The sequence below is a fragment of the Jaculus jaculus genome, chromosome 5 (assembly GCF_020740685.1).
Source record: "Jaculus jaculus isolate mJacJac1 chromosome 5, mJacJac1.mat.Y.cur, whole genome shotgun sequence".
NCBI lineage: Eukaryota > Metazoa > Chordata > Mammalia > Rodentia > Dipodidae > Jaculus > Jaculus jaculus.
Genome location: NC_059106.1, coordinates 153,378,061 through 153,391,820, shown reverse-complemented (window position 1 = coordinate 153,391,820; position 13,760 = coordinate 153,378,061).

The window sequence follows — 13,760 nt, the reverse complement described above, 5'->3', positions numbered from 1 at the left end:
AGCAAGTGGCCTTTGGGAGCATTTAAAATACAAACCCTAACAGCACAGAACTCACATCTGTGGCTCACTTTATCTTTCTTCTCAACAGAACTTAACCTAGAATCAGTAGTTCACGGAGCACTTGACAACAGGTCACTTCCTAAGAATAGTTTCTGGCTTTCCACATTGCTCTCCGATAGCAGCACATTTATATAAAATTCACCGAAAATATGGCACATAGTAGATGCCAAATACCAGACTTTGTACCTGTGAAGCCTGCTGTAAATATTTTCTAAAATTTTCCTCTTGGGGCTAGAGAGATGGCTTAGCTATTAAGGCACTTGCCTGCAAAGCCAAAGGACCCAGGTTCAATTCCCATGTACCCATGTAAGCCAGATGCACAAGGGGGCGCATGTGTCTGGAGTTCATTTGCAGTGGCCCTAGCGTGCCCATTGTCTCTCTATCTCCTCTCTCTCTCCCCCTTGCAAATAAATATATAAAATAAATTTTAAAAATTTCCTCTAACTTAAGTGACAAAAATCCCACTTCGATTTTATGACTAAGACCTTAATTTATAACAGGTCCCCCAATACCATCTTGTAAGAGTGACTTCTCTTTAACATAATCACTTAAATTTACCTTTTATTGGAAAATGAGGCAACATGTGGAGAGTGACTGTTATTAATAATTACATAAGAATAGTACCCATCCTTAGGAAGGGTGGTTTCCAGGTGAGATTGGTATATGCCCCATGCAGAAAAAATCACAAGTACCATTATGATGTCACATACATGTGGCTGGGTTTTGCTTTCCTAGATGTGCTAGGCTATAAATATTCTGATCTTGTTCATAAAGGAAGCTTGTTTGTCCACTTAATGAAGACATCAATTTGCCACTCAGCTTGGACTGATCGCTCCTTAGCTGTTCTTCCCCCTGACCAACAGCTCTGGCTTGCAAACCAAGCCTCTGTGGTGACGGTGGGTGGTGATGTGCTGCCATCTATGGCTAGGAAGAAGGAACTCTCCCACAGCCTGTTTTGAGTCAGAGCTCCTGAGAAGGATTATAGATCAGAGGAATGATGGTGGTGGTGGTGGTGGTAGATGAAAACCCATTCTTGAGTATACAACTATAGCTTTTTCACTATGTTAAAATCATCAATAAGACACTAATTTATTTGCATCGTGAAAGATAAACTAAACCACATAATAACACGTCAAGTGCAAAGCCTTAACCTATTCTGGTTGTGAGGCAGGTGCAAAAGGGTTTGCAGTACTGATAACTCATGTGGTCTAAGATCTACAGATGTGTTCCAGGTAAGCATCTGCTTGTATTTTGTCAGAATTCATGTCAGAAATAATCATATTCATCCCCCATCTCTCCTTTCCTCCCTTTCTCCCTCTCTTCTTCCTTATCTCCCTTTCCAGTCTTTGCCTAATCTAGGATGCCACTGAAACGTTTAACATACATTGTTGGAAGATTTTCTTGAGTCCCAGACATTCTTCTAGGTACCCTTGGCATGTAGCATGGACCAGACAAATCTGCCCCTGAGATAGTATATTCTACTGGAAGCCAGACATACATGTGTGCTCTATACCAAGTAAATCATTCAATGCAACAGTATGTACAAAGATGACAGGTGTCATATAAAGAGTGTGTAACACAGGATATGGGTGGGGGCAGGATGACATTATGGAAGAAGACTGGGGCTGTCAGGGGAGCTTCACTGAACAGGGGACAAAGAGGCATACGTATCTGTAAGGACTGCAGAGGAACTACTTGACCAATGCCGCACTCAGAGAGAGACACGTGGAGTGTTGGAAGAGGGCTGGGTTGGTGAGGGACTAAGGCTTCAGATGAGGAAAGATCCCACTGTAGGAAGCCTTGGAGGCCACTGTCAAGTATCAAGTTCTGAGTGGAATAGTGCTGCTTGCTCTTGGCTCTCTGGCAGATGTGCCTGTAAGTTTTTGTTTCTCAAGATCACATTGACAGATTCATCATTATGATGTCTCGTGATTCACAAGTCCTCAACAAAGGAAATTTTAATAGATAACTTGAATTCTCATAAACTTCTTTAAAATATTTCATCCACAGATAGATTTTAGTATTTGTAATCATTTTATTTTCAAGGCCAGAAAGAGAGAACGGGCATGTCAGGGCCTGCAGCCGCTGCAAACAAACTCTGGATGTATGTGCTTCCTTGTGTATCTGCCTTTACGTGGGTCCTGGCGAATCAAACCTTGATTGTTAGGCTTTGCAGGCAAGCACTGTAACCACTGAGCCATTTCTCCAGCCCCTCAGATAGATTTTAATACACCTGGCTATAATTGTGGGCTAGAGAAGTATATTACTTTTAAATTTAGCACTTATGATCATTTGTCATACGCATTTTAATGCTGTTTGTGTTTATAATATTTTCTTAGCTGCATAAGACTCTTCAAGAGGACATCTGTCTTTAGTTAGTGTGAGTATTAAGTGAAAAACACCATGAGAGTTGGAGAGATGGCTTGGCGGTTAAGCGCTTGCCTGTCAAGCCTAAGGACCCCGGTTCAAGGCTTCATTCCCCAGGACCCACGTTAGCCAGATGCACAAGGGGCGCACGCGTCTGGAATTCCTTTGCAGTGGCTAGAGAGGCCCTGGAATGCCCAATCTCTATCTGTCTATCTGCCTCTTTCTCTCTCTGTCTGTCACTCTCAAATAAATAAATAAATAAATAAGGAAAAACACCATGAAAGAGCTGAGTATAGTGTCTATCACAGGACACGACCCCAGTGAATCATCTCACTGAGCAGGTATGTAGTGACTGACGTACTGTGTGGCTGGCTGCTTGCTATGAAAAATGAAGCCACATGGGCTGGGGAAATGGCTCAGCAGTTAAAGGCACTTGCTTGCGAAGCTGGCTGGCCTGGGCTTACTTCCCGACTACCCACATAAGGCCAGATGCACAAAGTGGCGCATGGAGGTCCAGACACACCGGTATTCACGTTTGCTTTAATCTTTCCCTCTCTCTCTCTCACTTACTCTCACTCACCTCATTAATAAATATTTAAAAAGACAAATGATGTCACATTAAAACCCTTGTAAGAAAAAGAATGTATCCAATTATTCCTCAGGAGAGACTCCTTCCCAGGAGTACAATTACTGGGTCAGAGGTTATGGTACTTTCATGGGTTTTAAATCACAAATTGTCTTTCTTAGTCATGAAGCTCTATCCTCTGGTCTCTTCAGATCATATAAATCTCTTGTTTTTGCCAAAGGATGAAACCTGTTTTAAATACGATCCTCCCATAATTAGAGTGTGTCTGTTTCACTCTCATTTGCCAGAATTTCTAATTTACCATATTTCTAAGTTTCTACCTACTGACTTTCTTATTACTAATGAGATAATAATCATATTCATGTATCACCTAAACAGTGCATTACCAGGGAAAGTCTAAAAACTCTACAGTGGTTAACTCCTTTGTACTTTAAACCATCAGATACTGTGTTGAAGGTAAAATGTACCCTGGAACCTCATGTATTTGAATTCTCAATCGCCAGCTGGTGGCCTTGTTTAGGAGTCTGTGAAAACTTTAAGAGGTGGAGCCTTGCCGGAGGCAGTGGGTCACTGGGGGAGGCCCTTGAGTTTATAAACTCCAGACACTGATTTGGCACTCTGGCTCTCTCTCTCTCTCTCTCTCTCTCTCTCTCTCTCTCTCTCTCTCTCTTTCTCTCTCTCTCTGGCTCTCTTGCTCTCTCTCTCTCTCTGGCTCACTCGCTCGTGTGCTCTCTCTCTCTCTCTCTCTAGTACTCTCTCTACTTCCCTGCTGAAGCGAGGAGATGAGCCATGCTCCTGTTCCTGCCATTCTTTCCTTGCCAAGATAAAGGCTTCCTCTTGAAAAGGTAAGGCGAAATCAACCCTTTCCTTCTGTAAGCTGCCTCAGGTCGGGGTGTTTTGCGTCAACAGTGAGAAGTACCTGATATAAACACTGTCACTCTTGCTACTATTATCCCCATTTTACAGATGAGGACACTGAAGTAGAAGTTAATTAAAACGCATGGAGGTGTGGAGAAGGAAGAGGAGCACGTTTTCCCCATGCAGACTGCCTCCAGAGTCCCCGAGTTTATGCTGACTGAGGGCGTCTATTGTCTTTCTTGTACTTTGTCAGTTCCCACCTGTTTCTCCTCACCTTTTGTAGGTTGGTGCTCTTGTTGCTGAGTTCGGTCAAGTGTTGGCATGGTCAATACGTTAACACTAACTCATTTTGATGACCATTCTAAGTTGTAATGCCAAAATAGTTGTCACTTTTACCTTTAGCTGCCATCATCAACAACACCCTTCCTGTCCCTACCCTGAAAGGAAGGAGCAAAGGAAGAAACAGCACTCCGGGGGAAGAGTCCTTCCTCTTCCCATGTCCTGGATAAAGAATCACCCCATCTCCTTGGATCAGTTCCTCCAGCCCAAAAGCACAGAAAACTGAGAGGACAGATAACAGGTCACATGGTCAAATTCTGAAGCCCATGGGGAAGGATTAAGAAAGGATGGTCAGGGCTGGAGAGATGGCTTAGCAGTTAAGCACTTGCCTGTGAAGCCTAAGGACCCTGGTTCGAGGCTCGGTTCCCCAGGACCCACGTTAGCCAGATGCACAAGGGGGCGCACACGTCTGGAGTTCGTATGCAGTGGCTGAGGCCCTGGCGCGCCCATTCTCTCTCTCTCCCTGTCACTCTCAAATAACTAAATAAGCATGAACAACAAAAATTTTTTTTAAAAGAAAGGATGGGCAGGGATCATACTGACACTACTGGACCTAATAAGAGCAAATAGAACTGGTCTCTGGAAATCAGTCTTATACCCTGTGTGGTCTGAACGTTTCTGGTTCTCTACAACTCACATGTAGATTACAGCCCCCAGGATGATGATTCTAACAATAAGGACGGGACATTAGGGAAGTGAGTGGATCATGAGGGCGGGGTCCTCAAGAGTAGGAACAATGCCTTTATGAAAAAGAACCCCCAAAGACCACATCTGCTGTATAGTAGATGGCCTTTTTTTTTTTTTTTTTTTTTTTGAGGTAGGGTCTCTCTCTGCTCCAGGCTGACCTGGAATTAAATATGTAGTCTCAGGATGGCCTCAAATTCACAGTGATCCTCCTACCTCTGCCTCCTGATTGTTGGATTAAACATGTGCGCCACCATGCCTGGCAGTGGATGGCTTTTTGAAAGAGAACCCCCTCCCCCCAAAACCCCATGTGTTCTTGAGAAGATCCCACAGAATGGAAAGGAGGGAGGTTGTGATTTAGGAAGATGTAAATCTGAGAGACTTGAAAGTTCAACCATTCCTCAAGTTATGTTAATTATAAACTGGAACATTTTACCCTGGGAGGGGCAGAAGGAAGTTCTAGAGACTCAGGAAGTCAACATTCTGGGAAAGGGTTGCAGACCCCACCCTTGTAGGGGGTGGAAGCTTTTATCAGAGTAACTTCTCTAAAGCCTTCTCCCTAAAGTGCTCAGCCATGTGGAGGAAATAGGTTCTATAGCCAGGCAGCTTGAAAGAGAGCTCCCACTATCCTGGGTACTTGAATTAACAACAGATGACAAGACCAGGTCCCGAGTGACACAGACAGACTGGAGTCACCAGGACAGGGGGCCATAAGTATAGATAAGTTTGAATTACAGCAGTCACCCCAAGGACAACTATCTCTCTTCAATTTTTAAATAATCAGTACCCATGTAAAACTAGATGCACAAGTTGGCGCATAAGTCTGGAGTTCATTTGCGGTGGACAGAGGCCCTGGCGCTCCCATTCTCTCTCACACACACACATAAATAAGTTTTCCATTTAAAAATATATTTGATATGCACCTATTAATTGAACAAAATAATGGGTTTTGTTATGACATTTTTATACAAGTATGTAATGTATTTTGATCACAGTTGACCTGTTACCCTCTCTTGCCCCTCCCTTTTTCCTTATCCTCTGTTCTACACAGATAACAGTCTAGTTCTATACCACTTCAGTTAATGTGATTTTATAATATTTTTCAATACATGCTGTGAATGATCTTCTCAACTACCCCTCATGCCCATTAGTCTGTCTTCTATGCATTATCTCTCACATCATAGACCTGCTTAGAGGAAGGAGAGAGTCATTTCTTTTTCATGTTTTCCAACTGCCAATTCTGGGTTTTCCATGAAAAAAGCATATTGACAAACCATAGTTGCATATGTTACTCATGAGGTTAAAAAAGTGGTATTATGACTTTTAATGCAACATGGAATAAATAAACTAAGCTAATGAACAATTAAATGCTATTTTCTCCTGTAAAAAAAAAAAAAGGCAGACATGTTATTTGTAACATGGATAGAATTAGAAGCCATCAGGCTGTGAACTGATCATAATGCATGTGGGCGCACACGCGCACACACACACACACACACACACACACACACACACACACACAAAATACTGAATGTTCTCACTTATATGTGGAATAAAAATAATTAGATTTTTTAACATTATAGCTAGAAATTCACTTATTTGGCTAAAACCAACATCCTCATGGTATTCATTTGTTATTGATTGAATTACATATATGTTGAGGTTCTGACTTCCTATGTGATTGCACGTGGCAAAAGGAGGTAGGGAAATGGTGGAAAAAAAAAAACAACTATAATCCTAACACACAGGAGCATCATAAATTTGAGTATAGCTGGGACTGCATACTAAAACCCTTTCTCAAATATACACACAAGGTAGGGAAGGGGCTTCTAGGGAAGTAATTCAGGCTAAATAAGGTCACGAGGTTGGGACCCTAGTCTGATACAGAAGGGTTAATAGCCTTCCCTGAAAACTAGAGGAAACTAAAGAGTTAATAACTATCCTTAAGACTAGCAGGCAATAAAGAAGACTCAGAGGTATGTGACCTTGACAGGCTCATCTACTCCCAACTGATAAACTTCCTTTAGTTAAGAAAACCTTGAGGGGACAGAAACCATCTGGTGGGTTATCTTCCCTAGACAATTTTACTAAAAAGGCTTATTCTGAGCAAGGACACAAATACTACAGTTCCTTATCTACTTCACTTGGACCTGCAGCTGGTACAGTCTGTTTTTCTTAGGATCCTCCTTATTGAACCCCAGCCTAGCTCAGCTCTTCAGCCTTTATCCCATGGGAAGGTTGCTGCCCCTTGCTGTGTCTCTTAATAAACAGTCTGTGGAGATCAAGTCTGGTGTTCTCTTTTGCTTTCTCTTACACTTTCCTTACATTTGGTGCTGTGACCTGGATTGGAGCCCTATAGGGCTTTCGGGCTGAATGCCCTCTCCTTCTCTTGCCCTCTCCTCCTTTCTACTTCCCTGCCAATGCTTCACTCCTTCAAAAGCACAAAAACTCACCATGCTCACTACTCTGAACCAGAAATCACTTACCTGAAACCTCCAGTATTTCCAACTTAATACCTGGGAGCTTCTTCCTTTTCTCCTTTTCACCCTCTCCCACTCCAGACTAGAGGCCTCTCGCCATGTGATCCTCTGCATCCGCACCCTCATCAAACTGCAGCTTCAGGACAAGGTATTCCTTCTAGGTCTGCAGTGGAGGCAGTCCATCTGGGAGTTTCTCACTTTTCAGTCCATGGACAATCAGGGACTCTGGGAACCTCCCATGTATTGGCCCACACCCCAAGCATTAGTGCATGGATGCTCTCTCCTAAACTTTGGGTTTCGTTTGCTCTTCCTAGGCCTGAGAGACATCCCTGCTGACGGGATTGGCCACTCTAGCCCTTATCCTCCAAAAAGGGCTCTAAATTATCTGTTCCAAACGACACTACATTGGCATGTCTCAAGGTTAATTTAACGGAGCTCGAACTTCCTGAGCTCCTGCCTGCCAAATTACTCTGACTCTCTATTCAAATTTGGCTGCAATATTCCTTAGATAATGGCCACTGCTGGCCTGAATTTGGTACTTTTGATTTTAATATTCTTATTGATCTTGATTACTTCCTCAGGAAACATGGCAGTGGTCAGAGGTTCCTGACCTTCAGGGCTTCTTTGTTCTCAGTTCCTGCCCTTCCCTTTGGACTTCTTGTTATACCTACCAAGTTCTCCTCTGTCACCAGAAACCATCTACAACCCTTTCCCTTCTAAAACTCTACTTCTCACACAGTTCTGCCATTGGCTATGACTTGCCAGGGTCTCTCCCTCTCACACCAAATTCAAGCCATCTCACTAAATCAAATACAAACGCTACCCTCTTAAAGAAACTCGTTTTTACTGGGCCTCTCTAACACCTTCTACATATGGATACCTAGTTTTTCTCTCCTGGCTAAAAGTTAAAATCACTATACATCTTCTAGGTTTTTTTTGTTTGTTTGTTTTTCTTCTTCTTTTCTTTTCCCTTCATTACAAGCCACCAAAGAAAAAATGTCAATATTAAATTCAAACCACTGGCTGTTGTCTTGTTAAGACCTCACCAATTTAAAACATAACTAAAACCTCAAAAGTATGTCTCTGTGTTTCATGTTGTCCTATCTAATGTTGGCCTACCATGTCATGTCATGTGTTCTGTGTTTCATGTAGTCTGTTCTGTGACTAAATTCATGATCATTAGTTGCTCTAGTGCTTATGGTCATTGAATGTTCTGATCTCACACATTTTAAGATGATGTCAAATTATTAAAACCAGGTTTATAATATATTTAAAATAATTAACTTCTATGTTTTTGACAATATGCTTGTTCATACTTACTACAACAATAGACATATTTGTATAACAAATTCTAATCCTGCTTCTACAGAAAGAGATGTATTTTGGGATCAGGAAAGACTTTATAAGGTAAAAGATTGCTGTAAGGTATGTTATTAAAATGATATGAAAATCATATGTAAAGGTTGTGGGGCTTAAACTGAAGAAAGTTGGGGTTGCCTATGGTAAAATGGGTTAACTTAAAAGCTTTCATTTTTCCTCACCTTAATTGTTCATATACTTAAGATTTTACTCTTTGTAGTAAATTGACAAATTTATTCATATTGTCATGTCTCAAATCAAAGTTAAAGTTAGCTGTACCTATATTTCTTACTATTAAATGTTTAAAAAAATCAAGATTCATCTTTATTGATTTGTTTGTTTATTTAAACCTTATCTAAATGTGACATAACAGGTAAAAATATAAAATTAATATAACTGACCTTCTAAATAATCAAAAAAAAGGGGGCGCCAGGGAATTGCTAATCCAGGGAAATGGGAAGACAAACAATCAAAATCGATAGTCTACTTATAATTAACCATAAGGACAAAAAAAACCATAAAAACAAAAATTAAGTCCTTGCCAGGCATGGTGGCACACGCCTTTAATCCCAGCACTAAGGAGGCAGAGGTAGGAGGATTGTTGTGAGTTCGAGGCCACTCTGAGAATACATGGTGAATTCCAGGTCAGCCTGAACTAGAGTGAGACCCTACCTTCAAAAACAAAAAACAAACAAAAAAAAGTTTTTTAAACTTAAATTGTCATATTAAAAGTATTAAGATAAGGACAATGAAAGTTTTTGTTGGTAGTTATGAGATGAACTGACTAAGGATGATAAACTGGAGAGGAAACTTTAAATGTTGGTAAGTGTTTGATGAAAAAGATTGTTACAGAGTGTTTACCACATTGTAAGGTAAAAGTATGTAGATGAAGGTATGAGTAAAGTATGTGGGTGAAGGTATGAGTAAGCTTAAACAGAAGGCTAAAGACAAAGTTGAGAAAGTCCTAAAGTGCTTGATCAGATTACAAACTCCTTGAGATATATAAGATGATTATTAGCCTAGGGCTTATATCAGACTAAGGATGGCCCTGACTGATAGTAGGATGCTATGGCATTCAGGATGTAAACTTAAAAACTTTAACTCATTGATACTAATCTGGTCATGATAATGGTTGTGAAAGACTGGCTTTAAAGTCCTCAATCAAGTTTGCAATTTCCACTATTTGTCAACCTTTTACAACTTAATAAGATCATTATATCTTAAAAAACAAAACAACACACTGTGTCCTTAAGATGGCTCCTATCTTCTTCATGCTGTTTTACTGGGAGATTATCATTAAGATTATTGTGCAAGTCTTATGCAAGGTGATTTAGTCATTGTGACTTTATTCTTAGGGAAACTGAAGAAACTCCTCCTATTCTAAGCCTGCAATATACAAACAATGTTAATATAGCTTGTCTAGACTTCATATATTCTACCAGTCATAAGTACTGTCTTATGTTAAACTGAAAAATGGTTCAGTGATTAAGGGTAGTTAATGAAGAAAGCACTTTATGTCTATCATAATGTCTCTAATATATGTTAAAATCAGACTCATTTAGCTCAACAGTGACCAGGCTTGACTTTATTCTCAAGCTATGTATAATCAGTCAAGGTTTTACTTAATAATTGCCTCATTTCTTGTAACTTAAGTTCATTGCTTAAATATATATTTATACTTAAGACATGTTCCCTCCTCTAGAAAAAAAAATGATCTTAATTGCTACTGTTCTACTTCCAGTGTTTCCAGGTATTTTAACTAATTAAAGATATTACAAAATACAAATTCAAAATGTTACGCTGTCTTACTTGACATGTTCTGCCTGTACTTATACCCATTAGATATTTAAAGAATAAGATGTACCTATCTTATTTTTGGTTTTTCAAGGTAGGGTTTCACTCTAGCCCAGGCTGGCCTGGAATTCATTACGGAGTCTCAGGGTAGCCTTGAACTCATGGCAACCCTCCTACCTCTGCCTCCCAAGTGCTGGGATTAAAGGCGTGCGCCACCACGCTCGGCAAGATATACCTACCTTCTAAAAACCTGTTTCTCTGTATTTCTCTTGGCATAATTGTTTACATAGTTCAAACAATTCTCTATAATAATGTGATAAATTTATTTATAATGTCATACCTCATGTTATGATAAAAAAAAGGTAAAGGCCTCTTGCCCAAAGTTATGTCTTGTACTGTAATAAACTTTTATGTTAAATGTGTCCCATCCTATAGTCTTTTGTACTGACACTATAGTTTTTGTACTGTTTCAAGGCCATAGATTGTATTACAGCTTCTGGCCAGTACCAAAATTATCTTGTGTTTCTTCTTAACTCCATAACACAGCTACAGGTATCTCTCTACTAATTAACCATTTTTTCAGGCTTTGGAAGAGATTTCCCTGGATTCATGCTGATGCAAAAATAGACTGATTCTCCACTTCATCTCTGGTGCTGGTTCTGTACGCCTTGGTTTCCCATATCACTATCAAGGTTAACAAGATCAAGATATTTTAACTAATTTTGTCTATTTATTTAAATATCTAAATGTGATATAAAAATCAAACTAAGCTTTTATTTTCTTACATAGAAACCTGTTTACAACAATAGGTTTGTTAAGTGTTCTACTTTATATGTTTTCCTATTGGGTAAGACTTTTATTTATTTGCTATAACTTATTCTAATAAATGAAACTGGGCCTAATTAAATAAAATATATTTCATTGTAGTATATAACCAACATAATTATATGAAACATAATTTCATTATGTTTATGAAACAAACAACTGATAATAACAAACTATTAAAACTAATCGAACTTTTAGCCTTTCAGCCTAACATACTCTCATTAGTTCTCATAAAGATAAGACATTTTGATCTTTGGACCAAGTAAGTAAAACCATGAACCTTCTATATTAAAGACTTACACAAAAAGAAACCTTTAAACCTAATCTTCAGAATTAGTTAACCTCTTAATCTCTATCATATATTCCAAATATTGCTTCAATAATAATCTCTTATACTTCCTACCTCACCTAAACCAGATCTTTATATTTCCTCAAATTCCAATTAATTTCCCATCCAAGTTAACAATTCCTTCTTCCTTACCTATCACCTATATTATTATTTTCAGCCTTAAATACAATGTTCATGTCACCTGTAAATGTCATGTCACATGCAAGAAAACTCATACATAGGTAATAACCAGATCATAATGGCTAACAGATTTAACATGATCTAGGTGTTTCTTTCCTAATGGCTCTGATAACTATCACTCTCCTAAAGAGCTGCCTCCTTGCCTCTTCCTAAGATCGACATGGGATAATAGCCTACTATGTACACAAACCACAAAATGAAGTTTGGCAAACGAGAAACTAAAAGCTGAAACTCCCAAAAGCCACACCTGTGTGACTAAGACTTCAATGATGGACTACAATGATTGTGGAGAGGGAAATGTTACCAATCCAGAGCCAATAATATTTTGGACTGTATTTGCCTCTTTAACGGCCAATAATATTATATTTCTGCATGTGACCTGACAGCTGTCTGTGACCAACTAAGATATCTATTGCTATAAATTAAGAAATCTTGGCCAGGTGTGGTGGCGCACGCCTTTAATCCCAGCACTCGGGAGGCAGAGGTAGGAGGATCGCCATGAATTCGAGGCCACCCTGAGACTACATAGTGAATTCCAGGTTAGCCTGAGCCAGAGTGAGACCCTACCTTGAAAAACAAAACAAAAAAAAAAAAAAGAAATCTCACAGCTCTACTTCAGGTTAAGCCTATCCTGTCCCTGACATGTACTTGATTCCTCTGATTATGACAAAGCTCACCCTCTCTTCTGGTCCTTGCATACTCAGCTGCCTCACTGAATTCCTCCAAGACAGAATCCTCACCTTCACTTCACAGCAAGTCACTGAATTCTTCATGGCCACTGAATATCAGCCCCTGAATATCCAACTTCCACAGGACTGTGCGGGACACCCCAAGAGATCTTCTGGCCCCCCAGCAGGAAGTAACCAGAGAATCTGATGTCACCTCCATTCCTGCTCGCACAGTCCACGCCTACAGTGTTCCATTCATTCCCAGTTCTCCGCAGTTTTTTTTAATCCTTCCAGAGTCCAGACTGAAGGGCTAATAGCCTTCCCTGAAAACTAGAGGGAATTAAAGAGTTATTAACAACCCCTAAAACCAGCAGACAATCAAGAAGTCTCAGAGGCCCGTGGCCTTGACAGGCTCACCTACTTCCAATTCATAAACTTCCCTTAGCTCAGAAAATCCTGAGGGGACAGAAACTGTCTGATAGGATATCCTCCCTAGATATTTTGCTAGGAAAAAAAAAAAAAAAAGCTTATTCTGAGCAAGGACACAAATAACTACAGTTTCTTATCTACTTCCCTTGGATCTACAGCTGGTAGTCTTTCTTAGGATCCTCCTTATAAACTTGAACCCCAGGGTAGCCCAGTTCTTCAGCCTTCATCCCACAGGAAGGTTGCTGCGCCTTGCTGTTTCTCTCAATAAACAGTCTGGTCTGTAGAGATCGAGTCCAGTGTTTTCTTTTGCTTTCTTTCAAACTTTCCTTACAGATAGCACCAGCATACTAAAGAAAAATAAATAAACAAACAAACAAACCAAGACTTCTCTCACTGTGTGTGCACATAAAATAGAAATGCCATGTGAGTTCATGGTGAGGTCATGGAATCACGTGGCTAACAGAGCAGTACTTGATTGTGGGGGGGATGGCTGCATGGGATAGGAAGGAGAGGGCCGGGGGAGGCAGATGAAAAGAAAAAATGTATAATGACATGTATGTATGAAAATATCAAAATAAAACCCATCACTTTGTATACTGACTTACTGGTGGTTCAGGCCCCCAATTCTGGCTAAGGCAAGAGGACTGCAAGTTAAATGCCCCACCAGCCCTAGCAACTTAGTGAGATATTTTCTCAAAGTAAAAGAATAAAAACAAAAGAGGGCTAGGGGTAGATAGAGCTCAGTGGAAGAGCACTTTCCCAGTATGCACAAGACCCTAGGG